The sequence below is a fragment of the Pongo pygmaeus genome, chromosome 8 (genome assembly GCF_028885625.2).
Source record: "Pongo pygmaeus isolate AG05252 chromosome 8, NHGRI_mPonPyg2-v2.0_pri, whole genome shotgun sequence".
NCBI classification, from domain to species: Eukaryota; Metazoa; Chordata; class Mammalia; order Primates; family Hominidae; genus Pongo; species Pongo pygmaeus.
Window position 1 is genome coordinate 131,309,160 of NC_072381.2, and position 19,822 is coordinate 131,328,981.

The window sequence follows — 19,822 nt, forward strand, 5'->3', positions numbered from 1 at the left end:
GTAGGGTGGTGGAAGAGGTCAGGGGACCTGTCTGCCCTGTTTGCCATCCTGTCCCTAGTGGCTAACACGGACTAAACCCTAAACATTCATGGAACGGACAGCACTGCTGTTCACGGATAGATGCCTTACCTACTTTCATATCCTTAAGAGTGTTGTGGTATACTTAAAAAAAGAAAGCCATTTTATTCTACATTATTCTACAATACAAAGGGCTATGCTCCAGTGAAATTTGAAGTGCCTCTTGTGGAGTGTGCTTTGGGTAAAGTTCATTGAAATCAGGTACTTATAAATGTTAGGTCGATTACAAATATGGTGTCCCATTTTCTTTTCTAACCTAAACGAGATGTTTTAAACGAGTCTCATTCTATCCGGTAAGAATAAGGAAAGAGGCACGTAATCTTATTTTTTGGACCAAGCGGCCATGAGGTCATAAGACCTAAAAATCTTTATACTCCCAGGCAGCACCTGCTCATTAATTATCTGGGAGACTGGTAAGGATTTAAAAGTAATTTCTTCCTTAAGCCCAGGAATCATTTAAAAGATCTGTGTAACATTTTTTTCTCATGTAGTCTTAGCCCCGAAGAATATTAAGTCTATCAGTTAGGTTATAATTCAAATCTTATCAAGAAATAAATGCTTATATAAATCAAGATTTAAAAAATTTTTCAAAGCAGCGTCTTTTAAACAGTCATGTTTTAAAATCCCCATCAAAATGGTAAAATTCATTGTGATCCTGACCTCTGGTGCTGTCAGCCACAGGAAGGGGCAAAATCACTTGAGGCTTGAAGCTGTGTCTTTCCCGAAGCTCAGGTTCACCAAACATGGTCTCCAGATAGAGTCTGTTCCTCAGAACTTGGGCTTTACTTCTTGATGGGAGAAGGAAGCAGTGTTAAAACTTGTCTATTCTGAACTAGCCAACCAGATTAAAGGAGGGGTTTGTGCATACCAACATCATCCCAGAATGACCTGAATGACTCATTACATGCAGACAGTGGTGCAAACTCATTAACAAGTAAACAACTCACACCAGTGCTTTGTGCTCACAGGGCTGGGGGCATTCTTGGGTATTTTTCTTAAGGGAGGCTGGAAGAAGGGAGGAGGCATTCCTTTCTCCTAGAGGCAAAGGCCAGTTCCTTTTGCTGTGCCCCAGGCCTTTCCTGGTTGTTAGAAACTCTTTGAGGCCTTTTCTTGGGAAAGTGCTCTCATCCCCACCCTCCTGCCTCCTCCCTCCACCTGTTGTGCACTCCCTGAGAGAAACAAAACAAGTTAATTAGCTTATTCAGCTACTTGGGAAGCTGAGGCGGGAGGACTGCTTGAGCCTAGAAGTTTGGATTCAGCCCGGGCAACACGTTGAGACCCTATCTCTAATTTTTTTTTAAGTTTTTATTTTTTTAATTTAAATTAACATATTCAGGCTAGTGCACGTACTTCAGTTCTCTATTGAAGTAATTCACCGTAAATTGAAACTAGCATTGCTAGTTTAGTGTATACTCCTCTCTAGGCAGCCTCTCTCTCTCTATATATATATATTTTGTTTGTTAGTTTGTTTTGTTTTGTTTTTTTTAAGACAGAGTTTCACTCTTGTCGCCCAGGCTGGAGTGCAATGGCGCAGTCTCGGCTCACTGCAACCTCCACCTCCTGGGTTCAAGCCGTTCTTCTGCCTCAGCCTCCCAAGTAGCTGGGACCACAGAATGTGTGTGACCACACCTGGCTAATTGTTTATTTTTTTGAACTGGAGTCTCACTTTGTTCCCCAGGCTAGTCTTGCCACTATCCTAGTTTTCCTTCTGTATTATTACACAGGGCCTCAGTGTCCTTGAACTGCAAGGAATTACCATTGAGTGTAGTGTTAGTAAAACCTATCTTCTACTCATGAAAAGTCAGTCTTTTTTTTAAAAAAAGATTCCACAATTATTATAAGAAGAAACAAAAGGTTGCATACCTACTGTTTGAAAAACACAACTTACCAAAATCAAACATAAGAAGTATGTATACCTCTATATTTATGAAATAAATAGAATCCATAATTTAAAACTTTCTCACAAAAACAATCCCCAGTTCCTGATGGCATCACTGGTGAATTCTTCAATGAAAGGGAAAAAATAACACCAACATTACAGATTTTTTTTTTTTTTAATCTTAGGGACAGAGTCTCACTATGTTGCCCAGGCTGGAGTGCAGTGGCTATTCACAGTCATGTTCCAGTTATCCTCCCACCTCAGCCTCTTGAGTAGCTGGGACTACAGGCTGTAGAAACAAAATTTTAAGAGAACAAAAATAAAGGGAACTCCTGAGCTCAAGCACTTCTCCTACCTCGGCCTCCTGAAGTGCTGGGATTACAGACGTGAACCACTGCACCCCGCTTAGTGTGCTGTTTTTAAAAATGACTTTTGGGCTTGTGTTCATGTGACTGATTAGCCTGTAGTTTTACTTTTTGTGATTTTTTAGACTACTTTTGGTATCAAGTTTATTGTAATCTCAAAAAATGAGCATGGCTCTGTTCCCTTTATTTTTGTTCTCTTAAAAGTTTCTGGCCAGGCGCAGTGGCTCACGCCTGTAATCCCAGCACTTTGGGAGGCCGAGGCAGGCGGATCACGAGGTCAGGAGATCGAGACCGTCCTGGCTAACACGGTGAAACCCTGTCTCTACTAAAAATACAAAAAAAAAAAAAAAAAAATTAGCCAGGCGTGGTGGTGGGCGCCTGTAGTCCCAGTACCAGGGAGGCTGAGACAGGAGAATGGCATGAACCCGGGAGGTGGAGCTTGCAGTGAGCCGAGACTGCGCCACTGCACTCCAGCCTGGGTGACAGAGCGAGACTCTGCCTTAAAAGAAAAAAAAAAAAATTTCTGTAGCCTGTAGTCCCAGCTACTCAGGAGGCTGAGGTGGGAGGATCACTGGAACGTGACTGTGAATAGCCACTGCACTCCAGCCTGGGCAACATAGTGAGACTCTGTCCCTAAAATTAAAAAAGAAATTCTGTAGTGTTGGTGTTACTTTTCCCTTTCATTGAAGAATTCACTGGTGAAGCCATCAGGAACTGGGAATTGTTTTTGTGGGAAAGTTTTAAATTACGTATTCTACCTATTACTAGACATAGGAGTTTACATACTACTTCTGTTGGGCTTTGGTAAGTTGTGTTTTTCAAACAGCAAGTGTACAACCTTTCAATTTGTTTCTGCCTCTAATAATTCTGGAATCTTTAAAAAATGACTTTTCATGATGAATAGAAGATAGGTTTTACTAATGCTATAATCAGTATAAATTCCTTGCAGATCAAGGACAGTGATGCCCTGTCTAATAATCCAGAGGCAGAACTTGGATTTGGGAGATGACTCCCGCCTCTCGCACTCTCTGTGACAAGTCTAGTTTCGATGTCAAGTTTATCTTAATCTCAAAAAATGAGCTTGGCTCTGTTCCCTCTATTTTCTCTTAAAAGTTTCTGCAGCCTGTAGTCCCAGCTACTCAGGAGGGTGAGGTGGGAGGATCACTTGAGGCCAGGAGTTCAAGGCTGTTTACTGAAACAATCAGGAATGAGCATTCCCAAGAGAATACAATTACAAAAGTAAAATCACCTAGAGCTTTGGGGCTGCTTAAAAAGCCCAGAAAGAAGTGACAAATGAGAAAATAATCGAATTCAGTGGAAAAACTCACTTGAGGGTATCATGGTCAGCTGGGTTTCCATCCCTTTGTTGCACTTCAAATCCTGTGTATCCCACAAAGACTTGCTCCTTTCTAAAGGTTATGGTTCACGTTCAACAGAATAGCAGCAACCACCATGAGCCTGAGGGCTGGCTACTCTTTAGTATTCTGCCCTATTCAAAGAAATGAGTCTTTCCCTCATTCTTAAAGATCTCCCAGGTCCATTACCAAAAAAGAAGGAGCAGCTAGGCACAGTGGCTCACGTCTGTAATCCCAGCTCTTTGAGAGGCCAAGGCGGGCGGATCACCTGAAGTCAGGAGTTTGAGACCACCCTGGCCAACATGGTGAAACCCCATCTCTATTAAAACTACACAAATCAGCTGGGCGTGGTGGGGTGTGCCTGTAATCCCAGCTACTAGGGAGGCTGAGGCAGGAGAATTGCTTGAACCTGGGAAGTGGAGGTTGCAGTGAGCCAAGATCATGCCACTGCACTGTAGCCTTGGGGACAGAGCAAGACTCTGTCTCAAAAAAAAAAAAAAAAAAAAAAAATTCTTACCTCCTGGAAGTGTTTTACTAGTGTTGGTTTCTATTTGACATTAAACACTTCCCCAGGCCAGTGCGTTAGCAGTTAGCTCCTTACTGAATATTATCTGTAGCAAACAGTAGCTGACTCCTAGCTCTCTTCAGTGAACTTGAATTTAAATTATAGAATTCTTATGACTTCTATTTCATCTTGAAACCTAGAGATTTCTTCCTTTTCCTAGTGATTTACCTTTCAATTATATGTAGACTGAACCAGTCCCAGCCGTCTTTAGTTGGTCTGTATTCAAACGTTGTACTTTTGTTTCTTGATTACATCTTCAATTATTTTAGTTATTTCTGAGATTCTCCCCTGTAATTTCTCCGGTTATCTAGAGAAGAGTGTGGCAAGGTACAAAGAGTGCCTGAATAGCATTATGAAGGCTCTGAGACTTCAAATAAATGAGTAGCCTCTCTGAGCCTCTGTTTTCTCCTCTGTAAACCAGGAATAATTTTTACGGAACCACTGTTGTTCTAAGGATTAGGATTAAAAGCCTTTAGCATTTAATAGGTGATCAAATGGTAAGTGATGCTTATAAAATGTTTTTATCATGGTAAAATATACAAAGCATAAAACTTACCAGCCTTTTAATTCTAAATTGTCTTATTGTGATAGGCTTGCTTATAGTAAAACAAACTCTTTTTAGTATCTGTAGGATCTATAGTGATAACTCTTCACTCCTTATATTCTAACTTGTACCTAATTAGTTAGGCACAACTCTTACTAATTAGTTATCTATTGCTGCATAAGAAGTTACCTGAAACTTAATGTCTTCAAACAACAAGAAGTATTTATTATCTGTGATAGGCAGACTTCTAAGATGTTTCCCATGATCTCAATGTCCTGGTGTTATACTCTGTATAATCTCTTCCTTTTTAGTGTGGATGGGATCACTGCTCAACCTTTTGGATGAAATCGAGTGAGTGTGAGTAGAATCTGTGACTTGTTTCTAACTGACATAATATTGCAAATGTGATGGGTTGTTACTCCTGGGATATGTGTGTGTGTGTGTGTGTGTGTGTGCACAGAAGAAAGGAGAGGGAAGAGGAGAGGAGGAGGAGGAGAGAGACATACATTAGGATATGAGATAGACATATTGCTAGCATGCACGCAAGATTCTCCTTGTTGATTTGAGGAAGTGTGTGACCATATTGAGGAAGCCCAACAGCAGGTGGTGTCTAGGACCTGAGGGTGGCCTCCAGCCAATACCCAATAAAAAACACAGCTACACAATCATACAGACATAAGGAAATGAATTTTGTCAACAACCTGAATGAGCTTGAACCTAGCTCAGCTGACGCCTTGCCTGCAACCTTGTGAGACCCTATGCAGTGAACCCAGTTGAGTTGTGCCCAAATTCCTGACCCACAGAAAATACGAGAGAATAAATATGTTTTTTCTCACTTTTTTTTTTGTTGTTGTTTTGTTTTGAGACAGAGTTTCACTCTTGTTGCCCAGGCTGGAGTGCAATGGTGCGCTCTCGGCTCACCACAACCTCCGCCTCCCAGGTTCAAGCGATTCTCCTGCCTCAGCCTCCCAGGTAGCTGAGATTATAGGCATGCGCCACCACACCCAGCTAATTTTGTATTTTTAGTAGAGATAAGGTTTCTGCATGTTGGTCAGGCTGGTCTCGAACTCCTGACCTTAGGTGATCTGTCTGCCTTGGCCTCCCAAAGGGCTGGGATTACAGGCGTGAGCCACTGTGCTTGGCCTTTTCCCATATGTTTATAGCAGCACAATCTGCAACTGAAAAAATATGGAATCAGTTCAAATGCCCATCAGTGAACGAATGGATAAAGAAAATGTTGTATATATGTACTGTGGAATACTACTCAGCCATAAAAAGGAACAAAATAATGGCATTTGCAGCAATCTGGATGGAATTGGAGACTTGTTCTACGTGAAGTAACTCAGGAATGGAAAACCAAATATCATATGTTCTCAGTCATAGGTGGGAGCAAAGCTATGAAGATGCAAAGGCATAAGAATGATACAATTGACTCTGGGGACCCAAGGGAAAGGGTGGGAGGGGGATGAGGGAGAAAAGACTACCTACACGTTGGGTACAGTGTACCCTGCTCGAGTGATGGGTGCCCTAAAATCTCAGAAATCACCGCTAAAGAACTTATTCATGTAACCAAACACCACCTGTTCCCCAAAAACCTATTGAAATAAAAAATAAATTTAAAAAAAAGGAAGTAAAAAAACCACTTAAAAAAGAATAAACATGTATTTTCTTAAATGAAATCCTGACCCACAGAAACTGTATAAGAGAAAATATACTAGACAATATATGTATATTTCCTGAGATGTTCATTTGTTATACAACAATAGCGAACTAGTATAGAGCTTCTGTGGGTCCTGATTTCAGAAGTGCTTTAGCTGGGTGGTTCTGTCTTGGTCAATGTGTTGATTAGGCCTGCAGTCATCTGAAGGCTTGACTGAGGCTAGCGCATCCAATTTCAAGACAGCTCATTCAACATGGCTAGCAAGTCAATGCTGCCTGTTAGCAGGAGACCTCTGTAATGTAATGCATTAACCTCTGTAGGGTTGCTTGAATGTCCTTGCGATATGGTAGCTACTTTCACCCAGGGTGAGCAACGTGGAAGCTGCCATGTATTTTATAATCTAGCCTAGGAAATTTGAACTATCTTTTTGATAACACAGGTCAGCTGTATCTAATATGAGAGAGAACTGCACAAGGCATGGATAGTGGAGGTGAAAATCACTGGGGGCCATCTTGGAGGCTGGCTGCCACAGAGATTAGCAACTGGAATACTGTTTTCAAAGAAACAGCTTTGGCTTTTTATATTTTCTCTATTATGTCTTTGGTTTGTTTTTTTTTTTTTCATTAATTTTGGCTTTTATCATTATTTCCATCATTTTAATTTCATTTGGCTTAATTTGCTGGGATTTTTGAGATGGATGCTTAGATCATTGGGTTTTTTTTCTTTTTCTTTTTTTTTTTTTTTTGAGACAGGGTCTCACTGTGTCACTCAGGCTATAGTGCAGTGATGAATCATAGCTCATAGCAGCCTTAAATTACTGAGCTCAAGTGATCCAATCCTCACTCCTCAGTCTTCCAAGTAGCTGGGACTACAGGTGTGCATCACCATGCCCAGTTAATTTTTTTTTTTTTTTTTTTTTTTTGCTGTGACAGGTCTCACTATGTTGCCCAGGCTGGTATTGAAGTTCTGGCCTCAAACAAACCTCCTGCCTTGGCCTTCCAAAATGTTGGGATTATACATGTGAGCCACCACACCTATCATATCATTGTTTTTCAGTACTTTTTTTGTTTTGTTTTCAAATACATGCGTTTAAGATTATAGATTTCTCCTCACCCCAGATTTAGTCACATCCCACAAGTTTTCTACTTTTGTAAAATTGTATTGAAGTATAATATACCTGAGAGAAAGTGTGCCGTCTTAAATGTACAGGTGTATGAATTATCACAACGTAAATAAACCTCTGTAACTAGCACCAAGATTAAAAAAACTACTAGTTATTTAAACCTAGATTTGATAATATTACCAATTACTTTAAAGTTCATGTCTGATAATTCTAATACCTGAAGCACTTGTGGGTTTGTTTCTCTTTTCTGTTTTTTTCTTTTGCTCATAGTTTTCAGTCACTTGATCATATATCCTGGCATTCCTGGTAACATATACATACATGTGTACATATACATATACGTACTTTTCACTTTTAAAAATTGTACAGCTCTAGCATAAAGAGTCCTACAATGGGTACTTATCCCCTATCTATAACTTTTTTTTACACTTTGTTTTCTTTTTACTCTTTCTAGACTTTATTATTTCACTTTTTGGATAAGTAATATAGTTACAAGTTTCAAAGATAAAAAATTATGAAAGAGTGTTAGTGAAAAGTCTCATTCTTGCAATGCCACCACCCTCTTCCTGTCCTACAGGTAACGACCATGATTAGTTTCTGTATATCATTCCAGAGATAGTTTAAACCTTATACATACAGGCAAATTATGTATACTGCATTCCTGTGTCTGTTCTGTACTTTGCTTTTTTCACCTAACGTTATATTTTAGTGAGTTTTCTGTTTAATACATAATACATTTTCTCGTATTTTAAACAACTGTATTCTGTTGTATGAATTTATCATAATTTATTGAATCAGTCCACTGCTGATGGACATCCAGTTTGTTTCCAGATGTTTGCTATTGTGATAGGCTGAATAAAAGATGTCCACAGGCCGGGCGCGGTGGCTCACGCCTGTAATCCAAACACTTTGGGAGGCCGAGGCGGGCAGATCATGAGGTTAGGAGATTGAGACCATCCTGGCTAACACAGTGAAACCCCGTCTCTACTAAAAACACAAAAAATTAGCTGGGTGTGGTGGCATGCGCCTGTAGTCCCAGCTACTTGGGAGGCTGAGGCAGGAGAATTGCTTGAACCCGGGAGGCTGAGGCAGGAGAACTGCTTGAACCCGGGAGGCGGAGGTTGTAGTGAACCGAGATTGCACCACTGCACTCCAGCCTGGGCGACATAGCGAGACTCCGTCTTTCCAAAGAAAAAAAGATGTCCACATTCAAATCCCTGAATCTAGGAATATATTACTTTACATAGCCAAAGGGGCCTTGGGAGTAAGGATTGTGAGATGGGCAGAGGAGCGTGTATCATCCAGGTGGGCACAATGGAATCAATCACAGGCGTCCTTATAAGCGGGAAGAAGAAGCGTCAGACTCAGGCGATACGAAGATGGAAGTGGTGGTTGCGGTGATATGCGATCAAGAGCCAAGGTGTGTGTGTGTGTGTGGCAAGCCATCAGCAGAAGGAAGAGGCATGGAAACAGACTCTCCCCTAGAGTCTCCAGAAGGAACCAGCCTTTGATTTTAGCTCCGCAAGACGCGTTTCGGACTTCTGACCTCCGGGCTCATAATAAGATAAGTTTCTGTTGTTTTAAGCTGCAACATTTGTGGTAACTGATTATAGCAGCAATAGGAAACTTACAACAGCTATTTTTACAATTATAAGCAAAGCTGCAAGAAACAATGTGTATCTGACGTTTTGCATTTGGGCAAGTATATCTGCAGAATAAATGTCTAGATGTGGACTAGGTAGTTAGTTTTGATAATTGTTAAATCACTCTCCTCTGGATGGGTTATACCAATTTATACTCTAGCAGCAATATGAGTGAATACCTCTTTCCCACAGCCTCCTCAACTCAGTGTGTTACCAAACTTAGAATTTTTACTGTTCTGCTAGTAAAAAGCCCTAATTTCTTTGGATAACTTACTAATTATTGAGTCTTCCTCATCTGCACAACATGGTTAGAAGCTCCTTCAGATTTATGCCTGGGTCCTTATTTCTGTTTTTTTCTACACTGCATACCTTTGTGTCCTTCCTGTTAACCTTACGTAGGGCGGGCTCCCTGCACAGAAGGAGGAGAAGATATACTCAATGGCATCTGTGCGTGATAGTTAGAGGGGAAAAAAATGCGATGTGGAATCCATTCTATCCATCTATCAAGTTCCATTTAGGAAAACAAAATGTTAGAACTAAAATATCCTAATCACAATAATTGACTAGTGAAGACTGAAGAAGTGGTTGCCTAGCAATGCCCTGATCGTTTTTGATGTTGACTGGTTGACATAAGGCGGGATCAACAAACACACAGCACGTGTGTGGCCCTGGCAGCTGATTCAGATCCTTACCACTAAGGTCAACATTACCCAGGCTCTTGGAGGCAGCCATTGCTCATTATTTGCACATGAGATAAACCTGTTTGTTTTACCATATTGAAGGACTAACAATCACAAACTAACTCAAGTGCTTTTCCAGTGAAGAGTGAAACAAATAGGAAAGAACGAAAATAACATATATCTACCCCCCTTCTCCTCTTCCTTTAGCTTGGGGAATCATCATTACCTCCATTTCTCCATTTTATTTTTGTTTCCTTTTTATTGGCACCCCCAAAGTGTGTGTGTTTATTAAAACTTTAGGGAAAGAAACAGCTCTCTTAAAAATGTCAGCAACTTCAATTCATTGCTTTTTAAATATCCTGGTTAATAATTTACACACTTGGTTAAAATAGTCAATCATCTACTTAATATATAGTGCTTAGCTTTGTTTTTATTTTATTTTTTGGGACACAGTCTTGCTTGCTGTGTTGTCCAGGCTGGAGTGCAGTGGCCCAGTCTTGGCTCACTGCAACCTCCACCTCCCGGGTTCAAGCAGTTCTCATGCCTCAGCCTCCCGAGTAGCTGGGATTACAGGTGCCCACCACCATGCCCAGCTAATTGTGTTTTTAGTGGAGATGGGCTTTCACCATGTTGGCCAGGCAGGTCTCGAACTCCTGACCTCAAGTGATCCGCCCGTCTCGGCCTCCCAAAGTGTTGGGATTACAGGCGTAAGCCATCGCGTCCAGCCTAGTGCTTAGCTTTAACGTGAATCAGTGTTAGCACACACATTCAGAATTCTTTAAACTTCAAAGAAACCACAAAACTTAATTATGTATCATGGAAATACAAATCAGAACAAAAATCTATTGACTGTGAGCCCACATAACTTTTGTTTCCTGAAAACAGAAAAGTATGCAAATGGATGAGGCCTTTTAAGGGAATCTTGTGGCTTCTCAGTCCTTGCTGTTCTGAATTGGTGATTATCAACAGAAATGCCCAACAGGTGATTCTAAAGATACTGGTAATTCTCCACCCTTATCTGATTGCAACTACATTTTGCTTGTTGCTCATTCTGCATGACACCTAAACGCTGCATGACACCCAAACTCATTCTGCATGACACCTAAACTCAGGTGACACCTAAACGCTGCATGACACCCAAACTCATTCTGCATGACGCCTAAACCCTTTAGTAGTCGGCCAAAAGGAGGAAAGAGGGCGTGTTTATGAAACAGACAGCTGTCGTGAGTCCTGGTGCTCAGCTTCATTCACTAATCAGTTGTCAGTTGGTAACTTGATTACAGATAACTTCAGCGTGAGTCAGGCTCGTTTGCCACAGCTGTTTCACTTAAAAGTTCTCTGATAAGTCATTGCCACCACTACTTCCAAATAGCATATGTTAACTTTGAGTTAATTTTAGATAAACCCGGGTTAATTTACAAAATTTTGGCACCAACAACATGGTTAGGCAAGGCAGCATGGATGGGTATTGGAATCCGTCAATCTGGGTTGCTGTGTACCAGCTCTGGGACTGGGGGCAAGTTGTAGCAGCCCTGAGCCTCCTGCTTCACCTGTATCAGGGGAGGCTGAGACCTACCTTGCAGGGGTCTTGTGAAGATTAAATGCAATGCTGTGTGAATGGTGCCTACCTTCGTGCCTGGCCTGTCAAGACCAGGCAGTTTACACAAAAACACTTGATATTGACTATGAAACAAGATCCGGAAGAGAACAAATATAAATACAGATGGATCAGCTAAATGAAGGACTGTCGAGTGAAAACACAAAGAGGATGTTTGTGAGTGGAGGGGGATGGATCTCCTTCTCCACCCAGCAGTGAATATCATGGGAATCTCTCTCTACCTGAATCTACCTCTTATAATTCTTAAGAACCATTAGAACTCTTCTAAACTTTCTAAATTCTCATTACAGTATGAAACCCTGCCCGCCTCCCAGACAACTTCCTATGGACATTAGATTTTTTAAACATAGGATATGTTAAGTGATGGTCTTTATTCCTCGATGTCACATTCTAAATTTGTATTACTTTTTCTTCATTTTCCAAAGCGCCAGCTCAGCATTTTTGTATGCTGTATATATATATATATATATATATTTTTTTTTTTTAAAGGTCTCAGTGGTCTTTTTAATGTGTCGATTTCTACACCCCAGCCTCAGGTAGTGTAAGCTTCATGAGGACAAGAACCAGCCCTGCCTGCTCACACTGTCACCAGCATGTTCGCAGGGCAGACACATGACAGGCACTCAGGTATTAGTTGAATAGGTAAATGGAAGACTGGAAAATGTAGGCTGGACTGAGAACTTGTGGATAGACACACCTCAGTGATTTGTGAAAAGGAAGACTGGTCCAAAGCAATGTTTGTTAACCGTATTCTCATTATCAAAGAGGAAAAACTAAACATTCCCTAACAAATGAAAAAGGAATAAAATTTTTGTTAGATGTTGTTTTGAAAGGCCACCAAGGACACTTTTAATATCAAATCTTCCTCATCCGCCCAAGTCCAGAAAACTAGTTTTTGCGCAGATACTGGCTCAGTGGCAAATGTGTGGTCTGAAGCTGTAGTCTCCTAGTTTGTGAGCTTATTTTCACCGTCTGAAGGTTTGAGTCACCCTCGAAGAGGGGGAGGGAGGGGCCGTGGAGATCAGAAGTGAGGTCTGTGAACTCCGGAGTTGGCTTAGGTGCGGAGGGGATGAGGTAGAACTGCTGGCAGGGAGGCCCCATCTGATCCGAGAGTGAGCTCGGCAGGCAGAAAGCACTTGGCAAAACCCAGGGAACGGTTGGGAGAGACTGATAGATCCAGCACTCCTATTCCTTGAGGCCGGTCAGTGATGTGTATTAACCTAGGGTGGCTCTAACTTTAATGTGTCAGTGAAAGGGATCCGGCTACAACTCCACACTCCTGAGGTGGGGCCCAGTGTTCTGCATTTCTGTCAAAAATACTGCAGGGGACCGCCAGGCTGCTCTTTCCACAGGCCACACTTTGAGAAGCATGGTGTTAACTCACCTGTGCATGTTATATTTGTTAAAGGGTAACTTTTCAAAAACAGGAAAAACTATCACTCATATAGATATAAATGTTAAATATTTTATTAATGAAGTGAGCAGTGAGATGTTACAACCAGTTCAAAAGGGAACCCAAAGGGACGGACACATCTATTACTCAGAATATTGAAATAAACTGGAAATTGATGCATAAGTGGCTTTGCCACATGGAGAAGGATTGGCTTTCCAAGGCAGGCTGATTTGCATGTTTATAAACAAGAATCATTTGCATTATCAGTTCTTTTCAACTTCACATACCATAAAACAGGTGAAAGGCTAGACTAGAAAACCTTCAAGGGGGTGGGTGCGGTGGCTCACGCCTGTTATCCCAGCACTTTGGGAGGTTGAGGTAGACAGATCACTTGACCCCAGGAGTTCGAGACCAGCCTGAGCAACATAGACCCTGTCTCTACAAAAAAAGTTCCAAAAATTAGCTGGGCATGATGGCATGAGCCTGTAGTCCCAGCTACTCAGGAGGCTGAGGTGGGAGAATCCCTTGAGCCAGGGAAGTGGAGGTTGCTGTGAGCCAGGATCATACCCTTGCATTCCAGCCTGGGTGACGGAGGGAGATCCTATCTCAAAAGTCTGAAGGAGTGTGAACTAAACAATGTGTAGTATTTCCACTGAAGCACAGATGTTTTCCCTGTGATTTGTAGTGATTAGCATTTTCAAACTGCAGATTGCTGTCTATATTAACTTGACAGTTTGTAATAACTGCTTGAGATGAGCAGTTTGTCTCTTTCTTCAGTTTAGTTAATTGTCATATTTGGCTCCTCTGTGTAATATGAGAAAGTAATGAGAATTTTTTTTTTTCTTTTTAGACGGAGTCTTGCTCTGTCACCAGGCTGGAATGCAGTAGTTGCGCAATCTCAGCTCGCTGCAACCTCCGCCTCCTGGCTTCAAGCTATTCTGCCTCAGCCTCCCAAGTAGCTGGGACTACAGGTGCATGCCATCACGCCCAGCTAATTTTTGCATTTTTACTGGAGATGGGTTTTACCATGTTGGCCAGGATGGTCTCCATCTCTTGACCTCATGATCCACCTGCCTTGGCCTCCCAAAGTGCTGGGATTACAGGCATGAGCCACCACACGCAGACATGAGAGCTCTTAAATAGAATTTCCATCTATAAAAAGTAGGTACTGTCAGTATTCCCCTCACATAGGTTTATGAAGAAGGCATTTTAAAAAGAGAACCCCTGTAATCGATCAGGTACCCCATCTGCCTTCTCTGTGGGCCTAGGATAAATTGTTTTGATTGTTTATGTCTATTTGGTATAAAAAAATCTGTAGTTAAAATATACCATTTGCATTATCCATAATAGCCAAAAGGTGGAAGCAAGCCAAGTGTCTATCTGCAAATAAACAAAATATGGTGTATATATACACTATATGCAGTAGAATACTATTCAGGCTTACAAAGAAAGGCAGTTCTGACACATGCTACACCATGGATGAACCTGGAAGACGTTATGCCAAGTGAAATAAACCAGTCACCAAAGAGCAAGTATTTTATGTGATCAGCTTCTTGATAATCTCCAAAATAGCCACCTTAGCATATTGAATGTTTGAAGCTGAAGGAATCTCAGAAATGACGGGAAGGACACTCTGACCTTCCCACCCTCTTCTCTGACGCAGGTCACAAGGCCCTTGGGTGAGAAGTGCCCTCCCTGTCCCTGGAGGAAGGAGCATCCTTCTCTCTGAAGTTAACGCTGAGAGGAATCTGAATGATAGGTCCTGCTGTTCCTCCCAGTTTACTACACTTAGCTCCTACCCCTTTTTGTCCTCTCGCAATTTTCTGCTCCTCTCCACTTTTCATCAAACTGTTAAAAATTATGGGAGGCCATTCTTTTGGGCTGAGCTCCTGCACTAGCCCTCAACAGATCAGACCAAACCAAAATGGAGTTACTTATGCTAAATGCTGTGTCATCAAACTGAAACTTTAAGGAAGCAGATAGATCCCCAAACAGACCAGTTTTTCCTGAAAACATGAGATTCCAGTCTACTTGAATCAGCGGAAGAAGGAAGTCCCCTCTGCTTTAACCATTATAAAAAAGTAACCAAAGTAGCTTGATGTTAACCAATCAGGTTTTTCTATTCTGTTTCCTTGTTCCTATGTCATAAAACCTGTGGTTCTGCTATTGCCCAGTGGGAGCGCTCATTCTGTTTTGTAGAGTGGAAGGTGTCCAAGTTCATGAATCATGAATAAAAGCCAATTAAATCTATAAACTTGTTGTAGTCCTCTGATAAACTTAATATAAAACCTAATTTGTTGTAATTTAGTCTTTTGACAAACCTAATATACAAAGACATAGGTTTAACTGTTTCTTCAGGTCTTTATTTCCTTACAAAGGCTCCTAGTTATATCAAGTTACTTCCAGAAAAGTCAATTTTTTCTGTGTTGTATAAAACTTAAGTAAATGTGTATACTTTTCTCTTGTTAATCTGTCTTTTGGTACAAGAGCCCCAGCCAAGAAATTAGAAGGGTGGAGGAAAAATATTTTTCCTCCCTTACGTATGATTCCACTTACATGAGATACCTAGATCAGTAAAATTCATAGAAACAAAGTAGAATGGTAGTCAGGCTCAGTGGCTCATTCCTGTAATCCCAACATCTTGGAAGGATAAGGCGGGAGGATCACTTCAGCCCAAGAGTTCAAGACCAGGCTAGACAACATAGTGAGACCTCATCTCTACTTTAAAAAGAAAAGTCAGGTGTGGTGGGACATACCTGTAGTCCCAACTACTGGGGAGGCTGAGGTGGGTTGGATCACTCGAATCTGGGAGTTCAAGCTTTCAGTGAACTATGATCATGCCACTGTACTCCAACCTGGGTGACAGAGTGAGACCCTGTCAGAAAAAAGAAAAAAAAAGGTAGTTTGCTGATTGCCAGAGGCTGGGGTAGAGAGGAATGAGGGCTTATTGCTTACTGGGTACAGAGTTTCACTTCGGGATGATAAAAATGTTCTGGAGATGGATGGTGGTGATGGTTGTACAACAATGTGAATGCACTTAATGCCAATAACTGTACACTTAAGACTGGTTAAAATCAGGCTGGGCACGGTGGTTCACGCCTGTAATCCCAGCACTTTGGGAGGCTGAGGCAGGCAGATCACGAGGTCAAGAGATCGAGACCATCCTGGCCAACACGGTGAATCCCCGTCTCTACTAAAAATACAAAAATTCACTGGGTGTGGTGGCGGGTGCCTGTAATCCCAGCTACTTGGGAGGCTGAGGCAAGAGAATCCTTGAACCCGGGAGGCGGAGTTTGCAGTGAGCCGAGATCGTGCCACTACTGCACTCCAGTCTGGTGACAGAGCAAGACTCCATCTCAAAAAATATATATATATAGTTATATATACTTTACCATGATAAAGACATTTTATAAGCACCATTTACCATTTGATCACCTATTAAATGCTAAGTGCTTTACATACATTTCACTAATCCTTAGAACAACTTTGTTCAGTAAATATTATTCCTGTTTCACAGATGCGGAAACTGAGGCTCGGAAAGATTATTTATTTGAAGTCTTACAGCCTTTATAATGTTGTTCATGCACTCTTTATGCCCTAGATAGTTGGAGAAATTACAGGGGAGAATCTCAGACATAAATAATTGAAGATGTAATCAAGAAACAAAAGTACGTTTGAATAGAGACCAACTAAAGATGGCTGGGACTGGTTCAGTCTACATATAATTGAAAGGTAAATCACTAGGAAAGGGAAGGAGTCTCTGGGTTTCAAGATGAAATAGAAGTCATAAGAATTCTATAAATTTAAATTCAAGTTCACTGAAGAGAGCTAGGAGTCAGCTACTGTTTGCTACAGACAATATTCAGTAAGGAGCTAACTGCTAATGCACTGGCCTGGGGAAGAGTTTAATGTCAAATAGAAACCAACACTAGTAAAATACTTCCAGGAGGTAAGAATGGTTTGTTTTGTTTTGTTTTGTTTTGTTTGTTTGTTTGTTTGAGACAGGGTCTTGCTCTGTCCCACAGGCTGGAGTGCAGTGGCGTGATCTTGGCTCACTGCAACCTTCACTTCCCAGGTTCAAGCAATTCTCCTGCCTCAGCCTCCCTAGTAGCTGGGATTACAGGCACACACCACCACACACGGCTGATTTTTGTATTTTTAGTAGAGTTGGGGTTTCACCATGTTGGCCAGGCTGGTCTTGAACTCTCAACCTCAGGTGATCCTCCCTCCTTGGCCTCTCAAAGTGCTGGGATTATAGGTGTGAGCCATTGCGCCTGGCTGCTGCTCCTTTTTTTGTAATGGACCTGGGAGATCTTTAGGAATGAGGGAAAGGATAATTTCTTTGAATAGGGCAGAATACTAAAGACTAGCCAGCCCTCAGGCTCATGGTGGTTGCTGCTATTCTGTTGAACGTGAACCGTAACCTTTAGAAAGGAGCAAGTCTTTGTGGGATACACAGGATTTGAAGTGCAACAAAGGGATGGAAACCCAGCTGACCATGATACCCTCAAGTGAGTTTTTCCACTGAATTTGATTATTTTCTCATTTGTCACTTCTTTCTGGGCTTTTTAAGCAGCCCAAAAACTCTAGATAATTTTACTTTTGTAATTGTATTCTCTTGGGAATGCTTATTCCTGATTCCTCGTTTCACCAAACAGTAGGTGTGTAACCTTCTTATTTGTTTCTGCCTATAATAATTCTGGAGTCTTTAAACAAAACGACTGTGACTTTTCATGATGAGTAGAAGATAGGTTTTACTAATGCTACCATCAATAGTAATTCCTTGCAGTTGAAAGACACTGAGGCCCCGTCTAATAATACAGAGGTTGAACTTGGACTTGGGAGATGACTCCTGCCTCTCGTACTCTCTGTGGTTCTGCTTTCTATTATTTTAGTCATAAGCTTGTTTTGTCTCCTTGCTGAGAATTGTCAAACATGAAATGTAATTTCAGGCTATAGTGAAGAAAGATGACATAGGCAGAAGAAATTGGCAATCATTTGGCCTGTACATGTTGCTTTTTGCTTTTTTCTGGACTTGGGATATAGACCAAACATTGACATTTCTGGCCTTTGAGTCTTTCACAGCTGTCATTATAATACATGAGCTCTTCTAGAAGTTAGATATGACTTTGGATTAAGTCTTTCATAAGGTGGCTAAATGAATTTATATGGCTCATCACAATTCACTAGATTGGTTAAGCAGGAAATTTACAGAGATATTTTTCTTCGCTGAAAATGTTTTTTCTAAATTGAAAAACTTCTAATACTGTCTTCTGGAGTAGTCCTAGAAATAAGTGCAAGTGATTGTTTTTGGCAGGAGGCCACATAAACATTTCTGCTTCTCTGTGACTTGTGGGTAGCATTGATATAAATTGTTAAAAACAATGATCATAGATAGATAATGTATCAGAGTTTGGGCTCAGCCGCTGTAGCTGCTGTTGACCCAGAGGGACCACTGGGATCCTCACATCTCAGGGCAGCACATCGTTTGCAGCAATGGTTGGTTCTACACAACCTTTAATGAAGTTAGGTGAGGCCCTTAATTAGAATTTGTTTTTTAAAAGGTTTAATATGAGTTTATATCTCTTTAAATATCAGTTTCTAATTTTTTTTAAAGGCCTATGTTTACAACAAATTTGGGAGATACTTATATGCACTGCTAACTAGTGTTCTTTTGTGGTGTTTTAGAAATTCTGGCTTACTTGTATTTTTGCTGGCCTTCTAATGATCTTACTCATCAATCAGAAAATATTTGTGTCCACCTCCCTGCTTCCTCTCCTGTGATCTTGTCTATTCTTGGCCATTTTAGAGTTGACTTAGAAGCCTGCACAAAACTGGTTGGAATTTCCACTGGGATTAAAGTGATAGGTCATTTTTGGGAGACCTTTACAATACTGAACTTTCCAATCCGTGAACTTTGTCTGCCCATTTATTGTGTTTGTTTTTGGTAGATTACAAAATTATATGATCACTCCAAAAATTACCTTGCCCTTTATAGTAAAACCTTCCGTTGTAAACTTCGGGCAATCACTGATCTGTGTTCCTCTAGCGTTGCTTTTTTTTTTTCCCAGAATTTTATACAAATGGAATCGTTCAGGATGTAGCCTTTTGAGTCTGGCTACTTTCGTGTACTGTATCAACAGTTACTCCTTTTTATTGCCAAATAGTAATCCATTGTATAGATACTACATGGTTTGCTTATTGGTTTGTCATTGGGATAACATGGACTATTTTCACTTTTTGGTAAATTATAAGTGGATTGGAATTCACAAAGTGCTTTTTGTCTGAGCGTAGGTTTTCATTTCACTTGTGCAAATGCCTAAGGGTAGCATTGCCGAGTCACATGGTCCGTGTACGTTTGACTTTATCAGAACCTGCCAAATTGTCTTCCAAAGTGCTGCGCCACTTCTGTTTCTTTAATAAATATAGGGGTATTCAAGCTGTTTCTTCTTGAGTTTGGTAGTTTGTCTTTCAAGGATTTGATCTATTTCACCTAATTTGTAGAATTTAGAAGCATATGGTTGTGTTTATGTTTTGTTTTTGTAGTATCCATTAGGATTTGTAATAATATTCCTTTCATCTCTGGTATTGGTAATTTGTGTTTTCTCTTCTTGTCAGTCTGATAGTCTTCCTCATTTGATTGATTTCCGCATCCCACCACCCCCTGCAAATAACCAACTTTGGATTTCATTGAATTTTTTTCCCTTACTGTTCTTGTTTAAATATTACTGATTTAGTTTTATTTAGTCTGTCTTTTCTTATGCCTGATTTGAGTTTATTTGGTTCTTTTTTTACTTAAAGTAGATGCCTACATTATTGATTTGATGCTTCATTTCTCATATAATTTAGTGCTATAAATTGTCCTCTCAGCACATATTTTGGTAAGTTGATGCATATTCATTAAGTTCAAACTGTTTTC

The 19,822-nt window shown here is 40.8% G+C and overlaps 2 protein-coding genes across 8 annotated transcripts in view; one reads left to right on the forward strand and one right to left on the reverse strand.

Annotated features, from left to right (window-relative positions):
* Nucleotides 1-869, reverse strand: part of DHX32 (DEAH-box helicase 32 (putative)) — a 67,773-nt gene extending 66,904 nt beyond the window's left edge. The window contains exon 1 of the mRNA XM_054436488.2: nt 739-869. The gene's annotated coding sequence lies outside the window, so the exon portion shown is untranslated. The remainder of the gene's footprint in view (nt 1-738) is intronic.
* Nucleotides 1-19,822, forward strand: part of FANK1 (fibronectin type III and ankyrin repeat domains 1) — a 128,758-nt gene that overhangs the window by 5,658 nt on the left and 103,278 nt on the right. The window lies entirely within an intron of this gene.